Raw genomic sequence first — 13,612 nt, 5'->3', positions numbered from 1 at the left:
AAGTATAGAGGGAAGAATTTTTCAGGAACAAACTCATTTCTAAAAACAGATTCAATAATAAGTATGCAAATAATTAGTTTTCATTCTCAAACTTTAAAAAATGTATTCCTAGGTAATGGTTCTAATAATTGTTCTGTCTTTCCCACTGGCCTATGGACTCCTGAAGGCATGTGAAATGCTTTCTTCTTATTATTCACCTACCCTCTAACATAGTGCCTATTATCTCACTGAGTATTTACTGAATTTAATTTAAAACCAATAAGCCCTGCTAATGAGCCAACAACTGATAGGCAATGTTTTGACTCTAAAATCTTGACACTTGAAAGAAAACCATGTAAGCATAACAATATGATTTTCTTTATTTAAAATGAGGAAATTTTTTTCCTTTTGTTAACATAAGTATTGAAAAAAATTTAATATATCTGGTTAGGTGAATTGATGAAACATTACTTCACGTTTCCAAATTCTAGCTCACCTTCACTTTAGTTTTAATTTATCTTTTAATTTACTTGTCCTTTTTTTTAGGAAAAAAAGAAAAAATGACTAAACGCTTTTCTAACAGAGTGTAGGAGGTCATAATTTTTTCCTTCAGGATTGCTCATCTTTTTTCCATCTTCATTCCCTCTGTTCCTATGAGATGACTACTCTGTTGTTACTGTGTATGTAATACAGTGATACGATTAAGGTCATTTTGTGATGATTAGGATGAGAATGATGACGATGATGGTAACCTTTTAAATCACTTCCTCACAGATGCTCGAGAAATTAGCACAATCTGTTAACCTCAGCCAGAAAGGTTTAGGTAACTCATGGTGTGAATTATAATAATTCCAATAATCTACTATGGATAGATAAGGTATATACCTCAGGTTAGAAACCTGAACTTCGGGGCGCCTGGGTGGCATAGCGGTTAAGCGTCTGCCTTCGGCTCAGGGCATGATCCCGGCGTTGTGGGATCAAGCCCCACATCAGGCTCTTCCGTTATGAGCCTGCTTCTTCTTCTCCCACTCCCCCTGCTTGTGTTCCCTCTCTCGCTGGCTCTCTCTCGCTGGCTGTCTCTATCTCTGTTGAATAAATAAATAAAATCTTGAAAAAAAAAAAAAGAAAAAAACAAAAAAAGAAAGAAACCTGAACTTCATGAGAAGACCTCAGTTAGTCTGAGACGTTTAAACCAGGCTCCTAAACTTTGATCCAAGAATGAGTCAGTATGTCCGGAAAACAGCTCTTCTGTGATGGTAAATGAGATGGCCGGGGTCATAGAGAGGAAGGAAGATGAGAGGGAAGGAAACCATGTTTGCAAAGTGGATCTAATCCTTTAAGAACGCTGTATGGTTCTAATTATTTCATAATCAAAACTGACATCTTTTATGCCTGCTTGTTTTTATTTTGCCATGTTCTTTAATTTTTTACTCTATCTTACTATTTGGTGAAGTTTTCAAAATGACCACCTATTTCTTCTGTCCTAAGGAGAAGCGAGGAAGAATATGTTGTTCACATTTGGCTAGAGTTTGGTACCCAGCATAATTCAAAGTAGGACAGCACAAATCTTCCCAAAGGGAGATGAAAACGGAGGTGAAAGAATTAAGGTCATTTACTTGGCTTTTCCTTCTAGAGATTTTCCTTCCAGTATTTTCACTGACTGAACTTTGGAAAATTTTATGTTTTAGCCATTATTAAGAAAAGGGCATTGCATGTCACATAGCATATAATATTTTTACAAGGTTTATAAGATCATTCTTAAGCATGTCAACTCATGTAGTTTCCCTAAGAGAAGGAGGTAGCAAAAATAGGAAAATCTCAGCAAAAACAAGACTGAAAATGTGGGGATATCTTTGACTGTTACCATCGTCATTAATTTAATTATAGATCTTCATGGTACCTGATGATTACCTTCTACTCTACATGTTGCTATGTTGGGCTGGTACAAAGATAACTCCCTAATGACTTCAAGTATTCAGATAATTGGGAGCATGAGATTTAATGGAGTTGAAATAATACTGAGAAATAAGAAAAAAGAAGATATAAAGATTAAGTTAGAGGAAAGCTTATCAGATTTAAAAATAAAAGATAAATAGCGCTGAAATCAAGGGGAATTGCGGGTTGGGTCTTTACAAATACAATGGAGGAAAAAAATGCCAGAAGAAATGGTTGGGGAAAACATCTTAATGTATATAGAATGTTCCTGAATTTGAAGGGAAGAGATTATATCCAGGAGATACATAAAGAGTGGAGAAATATGGTTCTCATTAGCTTCCATCAACCAATTAACAGTGTTGCCTGGAGCATTTTTATCAGTTCTTCTAGGCTTGTAGGATAGAGAAAATGAGAGCTACTTTTGACTCTTTACCATAGTGCATCTGCTATATCTGCGCCATTGCTAAATCCTTCTATTTTTAATCATTTTCTCTACTTTCACCTTTTTTCTTCTCTACTGCCATTGCCCCAGTACAGTTCAGCCTACTTCAGTGTATCTCGTATAGGGCTATCAAATTAATATTTCTTTTTTTTTAAAGGATTTTATTTATTTATTTAAGACAAAGAGATACAGAGACAGCATGAGCAGGGGGAGAGGGAGATGCAGACTCCCCACGGAGCCAGGATCCCAGAACGCTGGGATCATGACCTGAGCTGAAGGCAGACACCCAACCATCTGAGCCACCCAGGCACCCCCACGTTAATATGTCTAATAATTATTTTCATCACATCCCTACTTATCGTCTCAAGAATTTACATTGCTGGGGCACCTGGGTGGTGCAGTCTGTTAAGTGTTCGACTCTTGCTTTCAGCTCAGGTCGAAGAGTCATGATCTCAGGGTCTCCCGGTTGAAATGAGCCCCAGTTGGGCTGTGCGCCCAGCGCAGAGTCGCCTTAAAAGACTCTCCTCCCTCTGCCCCTCCCCCCGTAAAGAAAGAAAGCTTTTTAAAAAATCTACATTGCCTGGAGTATCAAGGTCAAGCTTCTCACAATTTCTTGTGAGAAAAAGCTTCTCATTTCGGAGAAATGACAGCCCACCACAAGCCAACTCCACCCTATTTGTATAAAATTTATTTCCTAACACATACTCTCATTTTAGACAGGGACCTCTATCTGGGCACTTCCCTACAATGCCAAGCACATTCTTGCTTCAGTGCCTGTAGAAGAGCCAGTATGTTGCCAAAATGACCTTTCTCCTTCCCTCTCCTCTGAACTGTCTCGTTTCCAAAGTTGAGTTCAAGTCCTGCTGCCTGACTGAGGCCTTTTCTAGTTACTCTAGCGCCTACAACACGGATGCCCCCTATTTCTGAAGTTATTCTGTCCTTAGATTTAGTGCAGAGAAGAACTTTTTTTTAATGCTTTACTAGGAAGATTGTAAGCTGAGGACATGAACCATGTTTTTAACTGCTTTTTTTCCTCCAATAGTGTATAAAATGAGCTGAGCCTTTGTTTATTCTTAGTGGTTTGACTCAGAAAAAGTGAAATTTAAATTTGAAGATAATTTAGAAGTTTATGAGGTATTTGTGTGGTGTAAGTTTTTACAATTTGTATTAAGTAGTTTTTTTAAAAATAAACTATACTCATAGCAAAAAAAAAAAAAAAAGACTTTTTCAAAACTTTTCCTCTTTTTTCCAGCAGCTAACCCAGTTGAGATTTATTAGTACTAAAACCAAAATTGAACAAGTTAGGCTTTAAGTTTACAGACTTTATCTGGGGCCACACTAGAAGATGAGCCATGGTGCTATTTTCAATATTTGCTCTAAAAAGAACACATTAGTTATGCTTCAGGGTGTTAATGGTTAATGGAGGTGGGGATAAAGAAGTGATCACATTAGTGTTAGAGTGTATATAATAGTCAGTTGTACAGTTAAAAAAAATTAGCACCAGGAATAAATAAATAAATAAATAAAATAATTATATACATAATCTAAAAAAATATGGAAAAAAAGAAAAGGCCAGACACGCTATAGAGGTTACCATCATTAAGTTTCTTGCAAAATCATGCATGAATTTGCTATGCATATGCAATATGTAACTAAGGCAAATGGGATAATATAATACTCTTCTGCCAATTTGAATTTTTATTTTAAAATATATCTAAGAACCCTTTCCATATGAGTATTGCAGATTTACATCTTAATGTTTTGCTTAGTTTTCCATTTATATCAGAGCACCATAGTTTATTTAACCAAGCCCCTATTGATAGGGAATGGAGTTATTTCCAGTTTTCTTGCTATTACAAACAGTGCTACAATGAACATCCTTTTTATACATTCTTGTGGAAGCAGTTCCTCTACAACTGTTGAAGTTCATTCTTGCTGCTGTCATGTGAAACTTGAAACCTCAATATATAAGATTAATGAACCCATAAAAGCTCAACTTTGAGAGAAATTTATAACATTTGGTTGAATAAGAGTATTATCTGGCTTAAGCAGAGCAAGGGAGTGAAAGTGAAATGAATTATACTTGAAAAGTCAAATATTTCCTCTAAAACTTTTCTTTAAAGAAAGATTGTAAATAGAAATCTTAAAACCGGGCGTCTGGGAGGCTCAGTCAGTTAAGCGTCTGCCTTTGGCTCAGGTCATGATCCAAGGGTCCTGGGATGGAGCCCCATGTCAGGCTCCGCATTCAGCAGGGAGCTTGCTTTTCCCTCTCCCTCTGCCGTTCCCCCTGCTCATGCTCTCTCTCTCTCTGTCAAATAAATAAATAAAATCTTTTTAAAAAATAAATAAATAACATACCAATGCATTATTATAAGTAAAGCTGAGAGTTTAATGAAAATATTTCAAATGACTACACTAATTGTTATTAGTATATTTCTTTCTTAAACAATATCTTCTCAGATTTTAATTAATTCATTTTACAATAAAATTTTAATTAAAATGTTATTGTACTCAAAATATTAGCATACTCTATGTAACCATATTAATTAGAAATATGAGTGTGTTGATTCCTTATGAATCTTAAATATACTGAACAATTTTTTAATGCTATATTTGCATATAAAAATTTCCAGGTGACATATGTTTCCAAATCACTGTATTTATCAAAGGTCTCATGAAAAATAAGCATTTATCTTAGGAATAAATTTAACCAAAGAGGTGAAAGACCTGTACTCTGAAAACTATAACACGCTGGTGAAAGAAATTGAAGACAACACAAATGGAAAGATATTCCATGCTCATGGATTGGGAAAACCAATATTGTTAAAATGTCCATACTACCCAAAGCAATCTACAGATTTAAAGCAATCCCTACCAAAATACCAACAGCATTTTTCACAGAACTAAAACAAACAATCCTAAAATTTGTATAGAACACAGAAGACCCTGAATAGTCAAAGCAATCTTGAGAAAGAAGAACAATGATGGTCATACCATAATCCCAGATTTCAAGATATACTACAAAGCTGTAGTAATCAAACAGTATGGTACTGGCACAAAAACAGACATACAAATCAAGAGAACAGAACAGAGAACCCAGAAATAAACTCAGAACTATACAGTCAATTAATCTATGACAAAAGAGACAAAAATATGCAATGGGAAAAGGACAATCTCCTCGACAAATGGCGTTGATAATATTGGGCAACAATGAAAAAAAAACAAAACGGGACCACTTTTTTACACCACACACCAAATTAAACTCGAAATGGATTAAAGACCTAAATGTGAAACCTGAAACCATAGAAGTCCTAGAAGAAAACATAGGAAGTAGTTTCTTTGACATTGGTCATAGCAACATTTTTCTAGATATGTCTGCTGAAGCAAGGGAAACAAAAGCAAAAATAAACTATTGGTACTACATCAAAATAAAAGTTTCTGCACAGCAAAGGAAACAGTCGACTAAACTAAAGACAACTACTGAATGGGAGAAGATATTTGCAAGTGGTATATCCAACAAGGGATTAGTATCCAAAATACATAAAGAACTTATAACCAAGTCAACACCAAAAAACCCCCAAATAATCCAATTAAAAAATGGGTAGAAGACATGAACAGGTACTTCTCTAAAGAAGACATAGAGATGGCCAACAGACACATGAAAAGATACTCAACACCACTAATCATCAGGGAAATGCATAGCAAAACAACAATGAGGGGTGCCTAGCTGGCTGATAAGAGGAGTATGATTCTTTTTTTTTTTTTTAAGATTTTATTTATTTATTTGACAGAGATAGAAACAGCCAGTGAGAGAGGGAACACAAGCAGGGGGAGTGGGAGAGGAAGAAGCAGGCTCATAGCGGAAGAGCCTGATGTGGGGCTCGATCCCATAACGCCAGGATCACGCCCTGAGCTGAAGGCAGACGCTTAACCGCTGTGCCACCCAGGCTCCCCAAGAGGAGTATGATTCTTGATCTCAGGGTCATGAATTTGGGTCCCATGTGGCATGTAGAGATTAGTTAAATAAATAAAACTTATAAAAAACACAATGAGATATCACCTCATACCTGTCAGAATGGCTAAAATAAAAAACACAAGAAAAAACAAGGGTTGGTAAAGGTGTGGGGGAAGAAAGGAACCCTCATGCACTGTTGGTGGGAAGCAAACTGGTGCAACCACTGTGGAAGACAGTATGGAGGTTCCTCAAAAAATTAAAAATGGAAATAATATATGATCCAGTAATTTCATCACTGGGTATTTACCCAAAGAAAACAAAAACACTAATTTGAACAGATAAATGCACCTCTATACTTACTGCAACATTATTTATAATAGTCAAGATATGGAAGCAACCCAAGTCCCAAGTGTCCATCAACAGATGAATGGATAAAGAAGAAGTGAGATATCTATCTATCTAAGATAGATAGATAGATAGATAGATAGATAGATATAAACATATATAATGGAATATATTACTGAGCCGTAAAAAAGAATGAGATCTTGCCCTTTGCAACGACATGGATGGACCTAGAGCATATAATGCTAAGTGAAATAAGTCAGAGAAAGAAAACACCATATGATTCCATTCATTTGTAGAATTTTTTAAATCTTTTTTTTAAGATTTTATTTATTTATTTAGTGAGGGAGAGCGTGCCCATGAGTGGGGGGAGGGGCAGAGGGAGAGAGAGAATCCCAAGCAGACTCCACACCGAGCGAGGAGCTCCACACGGGGTTCAATCTCACAACCCTGAGATCATGACCTGAGCCAAAATCAAGAGTCAGATGCTTAACTGACTGAGCCACTCAGGTGCCCCATGTAGAATTTAATAAACAAAACAAATGAACATACTAAGGAAAAACAAAAAAAAAAACAGACTTCAACACAGAGAACAAACTGGTGGTTGCCAGAGGGGAGGTTGGGGGGGGATGGGTAACATAAAAGGGATTGAGAATACACTCATTGTTCTGAGCACAGAGTAATGTACAGAATTGTGGAATCATTATATTATACACCTGAGATTAATATAACATTTTGTTAATTATACTTCAATTAAAAATATGTATATATTTAAACAACAAAAAACAAGCATTTTTTGAAAAGAAATTAATGTAAAATTTATTTGGCCCTATTATTCAAAAATGAAGATTCCTTAAAACATATTAAAACATCATTTTTTCATACGAGAATATTTCTAAGTGGAAGAGGGGGATTTTTAAATATTAACTTGCTTGATGCCAATTCAACATGTGAACATCTAGATTTACAGAAAAATTAGGGCATAATTATTTGCTCTGTAAAAGATACCAGAAATTCAGATTCAAGTAATATCTTTCAAATTCTTACTATATGACAATTACTATGCCTAGTATGCTTTCAGACATAATATCTCATGTTTTTCTCATGAGTCTATATGAAACTCAACTTTTCTCGTCTCTTAACATCTGCCTACCCATGGTGAAGTGTGGAGAAGTGGCAACAGATTTAGCAGAGTAGATTAGGTCAAAACATAAAGTGCTTGCTGGGGGTGAAGTTGGGGGGTGGATATTAAAGACAATGAAGCACAATTAACCCTAAAACCATTTGAAAGGCTTCAACTTGAAGGCCCAAGATAAAGCAAATCACAGAGGTGAGGTTTGGGACTGAAAGAAGGATTGATTGAAAAATCTAGACAGAAAATAATTAAACTCGCTAGGTTCCTTTCTCAACCTCATAAAATCTGTGACTCCATATCCACCCACACTATCCTCTACCCAACTATGTACCCAAACGCTTTTGTCAAGATACCATTGATACATGGGTACCCCAAACCAAAGAGGCTCTGGACTAAGTTTCTAGGCTTGGGGGTTAGGAAGGAAGATGAAGGGCTAAAATAAGAAATTAAGAAAATGTAATGGACCCTCTATCCTACCCTGGTTGCAGGACATAGGCACCAATACCTGTTGTAGTTGATTAAAAGGTGTCCTCCAAAAATTCATGTCCACCCAGAGCCTTAGAATGTGACCTTATTTGGAAATGGGATCTTTGTAGACGTAATTAAGAAGACATCACACTGGATTAGGGTGGGCTCTAACGATCTACATTCAATTATCGGTGTCCTTAGGAGAGGGCACACAGACCACACAGAGAGAAAGTCATGTGCGATGGAGGCAGGACTGGAGTGATCTAGCTACAAGTCAAGAACGCCAAGGATTGCTGGGAGCCATCTGAAGCATGGAGCATTGCTGGGGTCATCAAATACAATGGCTAATACCTGAGCCGTCTTTGTTAACAATACCTTAGCCTCTCACCTACTAATTCAGTACTATTTTGCTTTTTAAAATTACTTGATAGAAATAAAAATTTATTTTAAAAGCAAAAAGAGTCAAGGAATAGAATATACATATTGTATCTCAAAATACAAGGCAAGCAGGATTTATAAACAAAGGAGATTTAGGGGATTTATAAGTCTTAGATATTCTTCTTCCTCGGTGCATATACAGCTGATTCTTTGTTTAGAAGGGGCACAGAAAAATTTAATGTATCTTGCTACCTAGCAGTAGACCAACGTCATAGTTTGCTAATCCGAAGGCTGAGCTGAAGGCAGACAATTAACGGACTGAGCCACCCAGGTGCCCCTTGGTGAACATTTTATGAGTTAATATATACAAAGTTCTCAGAATAGGACTGGTCTAGAATGTGGCCTGTGAAGCTAGACTGGGTTTACATCCCAGCTCCAGCACCTATGAGCTATGTGGCCCCGGGCTAGTCCCCTAACTTACCAGTGCCTGGGACCCCTCAACTGGACAGTGAATGTGGCAAGTACAGTATGTCCGCCTCCGTTTTCATGAGGATTAAATGTATTATATCTGTAAAATGCTTAACAATGTCTGGCAAATAAGCTTCTCCCCATTCTCTCTTTTCCTGGGACTCCCCCTACACGTGTTAAACCTAGTCACCGTGTCCCATTTATCTTTTTCTCTCTTTTCTATGTTTTCCATCCCATTTTGTTCTGAAGTTTGGATATTTTCTCCTAACTCTTCTTCCAGTTCGTCATATCAAAAATACATAAGATATGTACATGTACTTTATTGTTCTAAATGAAGCATTTTGTGCACTCAGAATATAAAAATAAGTACATGAAAAATACTCTGTGCATAGCATAGACTTGACAAGCGTTAGCTGTGACGATTAACCCCTATATAACATTACAGGAAACCAAAACCTGGGGAGATCAAATCACTTTTCAAGGTTGCACAGCTAATAGCTGATGCAGGCGGGATTTAAGCTCAGAGTCCACAGCCTTAATTACTTTAATTACCACTCCACGCGGCTACTGCCGGAAAAAAACTACCTCGTTCTTGAGGGTGGATACTGCCTTTGTTATCGTGTGTGTGTGTGTGTGTGTGTGTGTGTGTGTGTGTGTGTGTGTGTGTGTGTGTTTAAGGGCTTTGTCAGACTGGGGTTCATTTCAACCTAATCCACCCTACCTATACCATCCTCAATTTTGCTCAAAATACCTACCTCCGAAATAGAGAGCCTAATTCTCATCTGTCGTTCTGAATGTGCAATCAGTGGGAGCTCCCACTCAGAAGAAAGGATCAGTGAAACAGTTTTCAACCAAGCAGCCTGTGATTCCAGAATTAACCTCATGCTGCTGCCATCCTGAGCCCTTGGGCTAAGATGTGGCTCTGGTGGAGGAAATGAATGAATCACCATTTGTTGTGGAGTTTTTTTTTTTTTTTAATTAGTCTTTAGCTATTTGGAGCAGCACCACTTTAAATAATTAAAGGAATCCAAAGGGGGGGGGGAAAGAAATAGTGATTACTTTCTTTGCTGATAAAGCCAAATGTATCAATATTAACTAGTTGAGAAAGACGAGAAGAAAAACTCTCAGATGGTTCTCTAGAAACAGGTCTGCTTAACTGAAAGGCACAGATCACAGGAAATCAGTTTAAAAACTGGAATGATAGACTACAAAGAAAGTTTAATTATTTTGTTCAACCATCCACTTCCCATCAAACAGACATAGATACATTATCTTTTTTGCAGGAAGTTCAATGATTTCATTGTTTCTCCCATCGTCAGCTCTTTCTTTGCAGTTTATTTTCCTCTACAATATCATATTCTATCAGCTTTGATGATCAGATCTGCAGATAACACCTGAATTTTCATGTCCTTTGTCTCATATTTGTTACTTCTTAGAAATAGCTGCACGCTTATCCTGCCATAAGCCCAAATCAAATATAATTAAAAGTAAACACAATGCTAGTTCTATCTAGGATATAGGGAGCTTGAAATAATATTGTTTCCACCCTAATAAAAGAGAAAAAGCAGGATAATCAATATAATCATACCTTTTCTTAAACCTATCAAAGAGCTGATATCACTGGGCAACAAAGTACATTAAAATCCAAGGAAAGACAAAAACTTCCAAGGACAGATAGGTTATGAACATTGGCTCACTTGTGGCAGAACATTGGAGGAAGAAACTCCAGATGCCATACAAGCAGGAAAGAAAAGAATACAACTATTTTTTTTTTAGTAGACACCATGCCTATTGTAGGGCTTCAACTCATAACCCCAAGATCAAGAGTCGCATACCCCACTAACCGAGCCAGCCAGGCGCCCCCAGAATACAACTAATTTTTAAATGAATTGCTGAAGTGAGAATCTGGTGAGAGTGTTAAGGATCCCTGCAAACTGCAGACACAAGGGGAGATCACATCCACTTACAGGCTCTTCTTCATGAATATCCACTGAGTATGTATAATAGGTACTTAATGTATGTGTAGTGGAGAGAATATGGTGTCTGAACAGGGCCATTCCAGAGACAGGACACATTTCAAGATGAACATCAGACACACGTTGATGCAAAAAAAAAAAAAAAAAAAGTCACAGAGAACTACAAAGAACTTGAATATCATGTGCCCCATATGTACTTGTTGGGGAAGGAAGATAGAAGTGGCAGGAGGGGGACACGAATTCTCACTTAATTTGACTTGGAAACTAAGGGTTTTAGGCATCAGCCATAGTGTGGCTCCCTTTCCACAATTTCCTAACATGAGGCCTGGCATTTGTCAACACCATGATGGGAAGATAGGAGAGGAAGCCATGTGAAATCAAGACTGAGAATTGGCCAAGAAGGAAGCCAAGATTTGACAGCTGTTGACATGGCTGCTCCTTTCTCAAAAAGAAGCCTCTATCCATCACCCGTACCCACGCCCTGCTCCCTCAGGCTCGTATGTGCAAATGTTAAATTCTGCCTTCATTTCCAGCGCTACGTGTATGTTTAGGAAATTCTCTTCTTATTACCTGCAATATAGATCATCGTTTTCTCCCCTTGTCCAAATGCCCACCTGAGTTTTACTGCCCCTGCATGGGGGTAGGGCACTAACCAAAGAGCCAGGATAGTAACCCCAGGTTTGTCTTATCTGGTTGATAGCTGTCCCTGAGCAAGGTGCCATCTATTACTGACACTTGACACTGGTCTCCCATTTCTGAGATAGCACAGTGTCATATGCCCTGTTTTCCTTTTTTCACCCCGATATCTGATTCTACCACCAAGTCATTTCATTTCAGTAAACCTCCAAATTTTTTCCACATCCCCGAATCAAAATTTTGTGCCTCTGACAACCACTGGATTCAATTAGCAGCTTTGTTTTAAAAACTAACAACAACAACAAAACGATTTTAACATAGAACTGGTCTTTGAGGGGAAGAGCTCTAAGAAAAATGTGTTTGGAGTTTCATCACATCCAAAACAAAAGAATTTTAAAGTAATCTGAATCAGAAGCAATCAAAAACTTACCATTGCTTGCCAAACCTAAATGGTAACACGAACCTGTAGGGAAGAATAGAACAACTGTGGTAAAAAAGAGAGAATACAAAATTTCACCATGTGTTTCTTTGGTTTCATTTCTGACATAAGGAAAATTTGGTCTGAAGGAAAATGTATCTAAAAATATTTTACTTATGCTTCAGCTATCATTGGATTTCAGTGTGAATATATAAGTATTCGATAATATATATATTTAAATTTATATATTTAAAGTGCATTCTGACCCACCTCAGTTCATACTTAGAACTAGACATGGCAGGATTTGAAGGGTACTAGAAAGATCTCATACCCCTAAATAATCCTTTTTATACCTTGGGACAAAGATATATCATAGTAGCCCCCAAGAAAATCTCCCTAGAAGTCCATGACTGGTAAGTTTCCCCCTCACCACTTACCAGGTGCACTGTGGCCTTTTCCTTGTCTGATTTATTTGTATGTTTGTTTGTTTCTGGTTTCTTCCCCTTTCTGTGTCTTGTTATCTCAGCCCAGTTAGTCAGTCACTTGGGTATTCAACAAGGCTTTGTTCTGAAGCGAGGAAATTGAAGGATACAAATTATCCCAAGTTAGAGGAATACAGTCTGGCTTCTTAAAACAGCTTGATGATTTTTAACTCACTGAACACAATTTTAACAGATTGTTACTCAAAATTCACTGTCAGGTCAGGTGGTCATTAAGCTCAGTTCTAGCCACCAGGCACTGTCCTTGGTCCCAGCTAAATACCACTTTCTCTCTGCAACCTCCAGATACGGCTTGAGCAGTTGACTTTGGATTCCATCCCAACTCTCTTCATCAAATTTCTCATCTCAAGATCCCTTCGGTCTGTTCACAGGAAGTGTTTTAAGCTGCTGCTTCCTCTTTCCAAGCCCTTTCTGGATACTTATCTTTATAAAGCTAATGTACTCCCCCCACTAGACTCCACTAGCATCCTTCCAACCTACCCTGCTCTAGTTTCCCATTTTTCTGGAACGTTCCCAAGTGACTCTTTAAGTAACTTCTACATTTCATTTTGTTCATCTTCTTCTCTCACATTTAAACCTCCAGTACTCCCACAGACTTCATCCTTTCCCTCTTGAGACAACATAAAGCCCATTTACATTTCAATTATTCTTACCTCCATACGGACAGGAGTACTATATTCTTAAATCCATACACTCACTGGGGAAGGGTTATCTTTTTTATTTATTATTTATGTACTTATTTTTAAGGATTTTATTTTTTTAAGTAATCTCTACACCCAGTGTGGGGCTCAAACTTACAACCCCAAGATCAAGAGTCACACACTCCATTAACTGAGCTGGCCAGGTGCCCTGGGCTCCCTTTTTTACTCACAACTTTTAACCAATGAAAACCTTGTTAGCGAAGATCACTTTACATCTGGGCACCTGATTGAGACAGGAAGGCCCTGTCACAGGTCATAGACTAGGGCCTGGATGCAGAG

The 13,612-nt window shown here is 37.5% G+C and overlaps 1 protein-coding gene across 1 annotated transcript in view; it reads right to left on the bottom strand.

The window, feature by feature from the left end:
• Positions 1 to 13,612, bottom strand: part of RIMS2 (regulating synaptic membrane exocytosis 2) — a 626,259-nt gene that overhangs the window by 579,565 nt on the left and 33,082 nt on the right. Inside the window, exons 2-3 of the mRNA XM_057307663.1 lie at positions 12,570 to 12,699; positions 12,145 to 12,177 (exon numbers count right to left, since the gene is read on the bottom strand). The gene's annotated coding sequence lies outside the window, so the exon portion shown is untranslated. The remainder of the gene's footprint in view (positions 1 to 12,144; positions 12,178 to 12,569; positions 12,700 to 13,612) is intronic.

The sequence above is a fragment of the Ursus arctos genome, unplaced genomic scaffold (genome assembly GCF_023065955.2).
Source record: "Ursus arctos isolate Adak ecotype North America unplaced genomic scaffold, UrsArc2.0 scaffold_6, whole genome shotgun sequence".
Taxonomy (NCBI): Eukaryota; Metazoa; Chordata; class Mammalia; order Carnivora; family Ursidae; genus Ursus; species Ursus arctos.
This window is presented reverse-complemented; position numbering and strand designations above follow the sequence as displayed.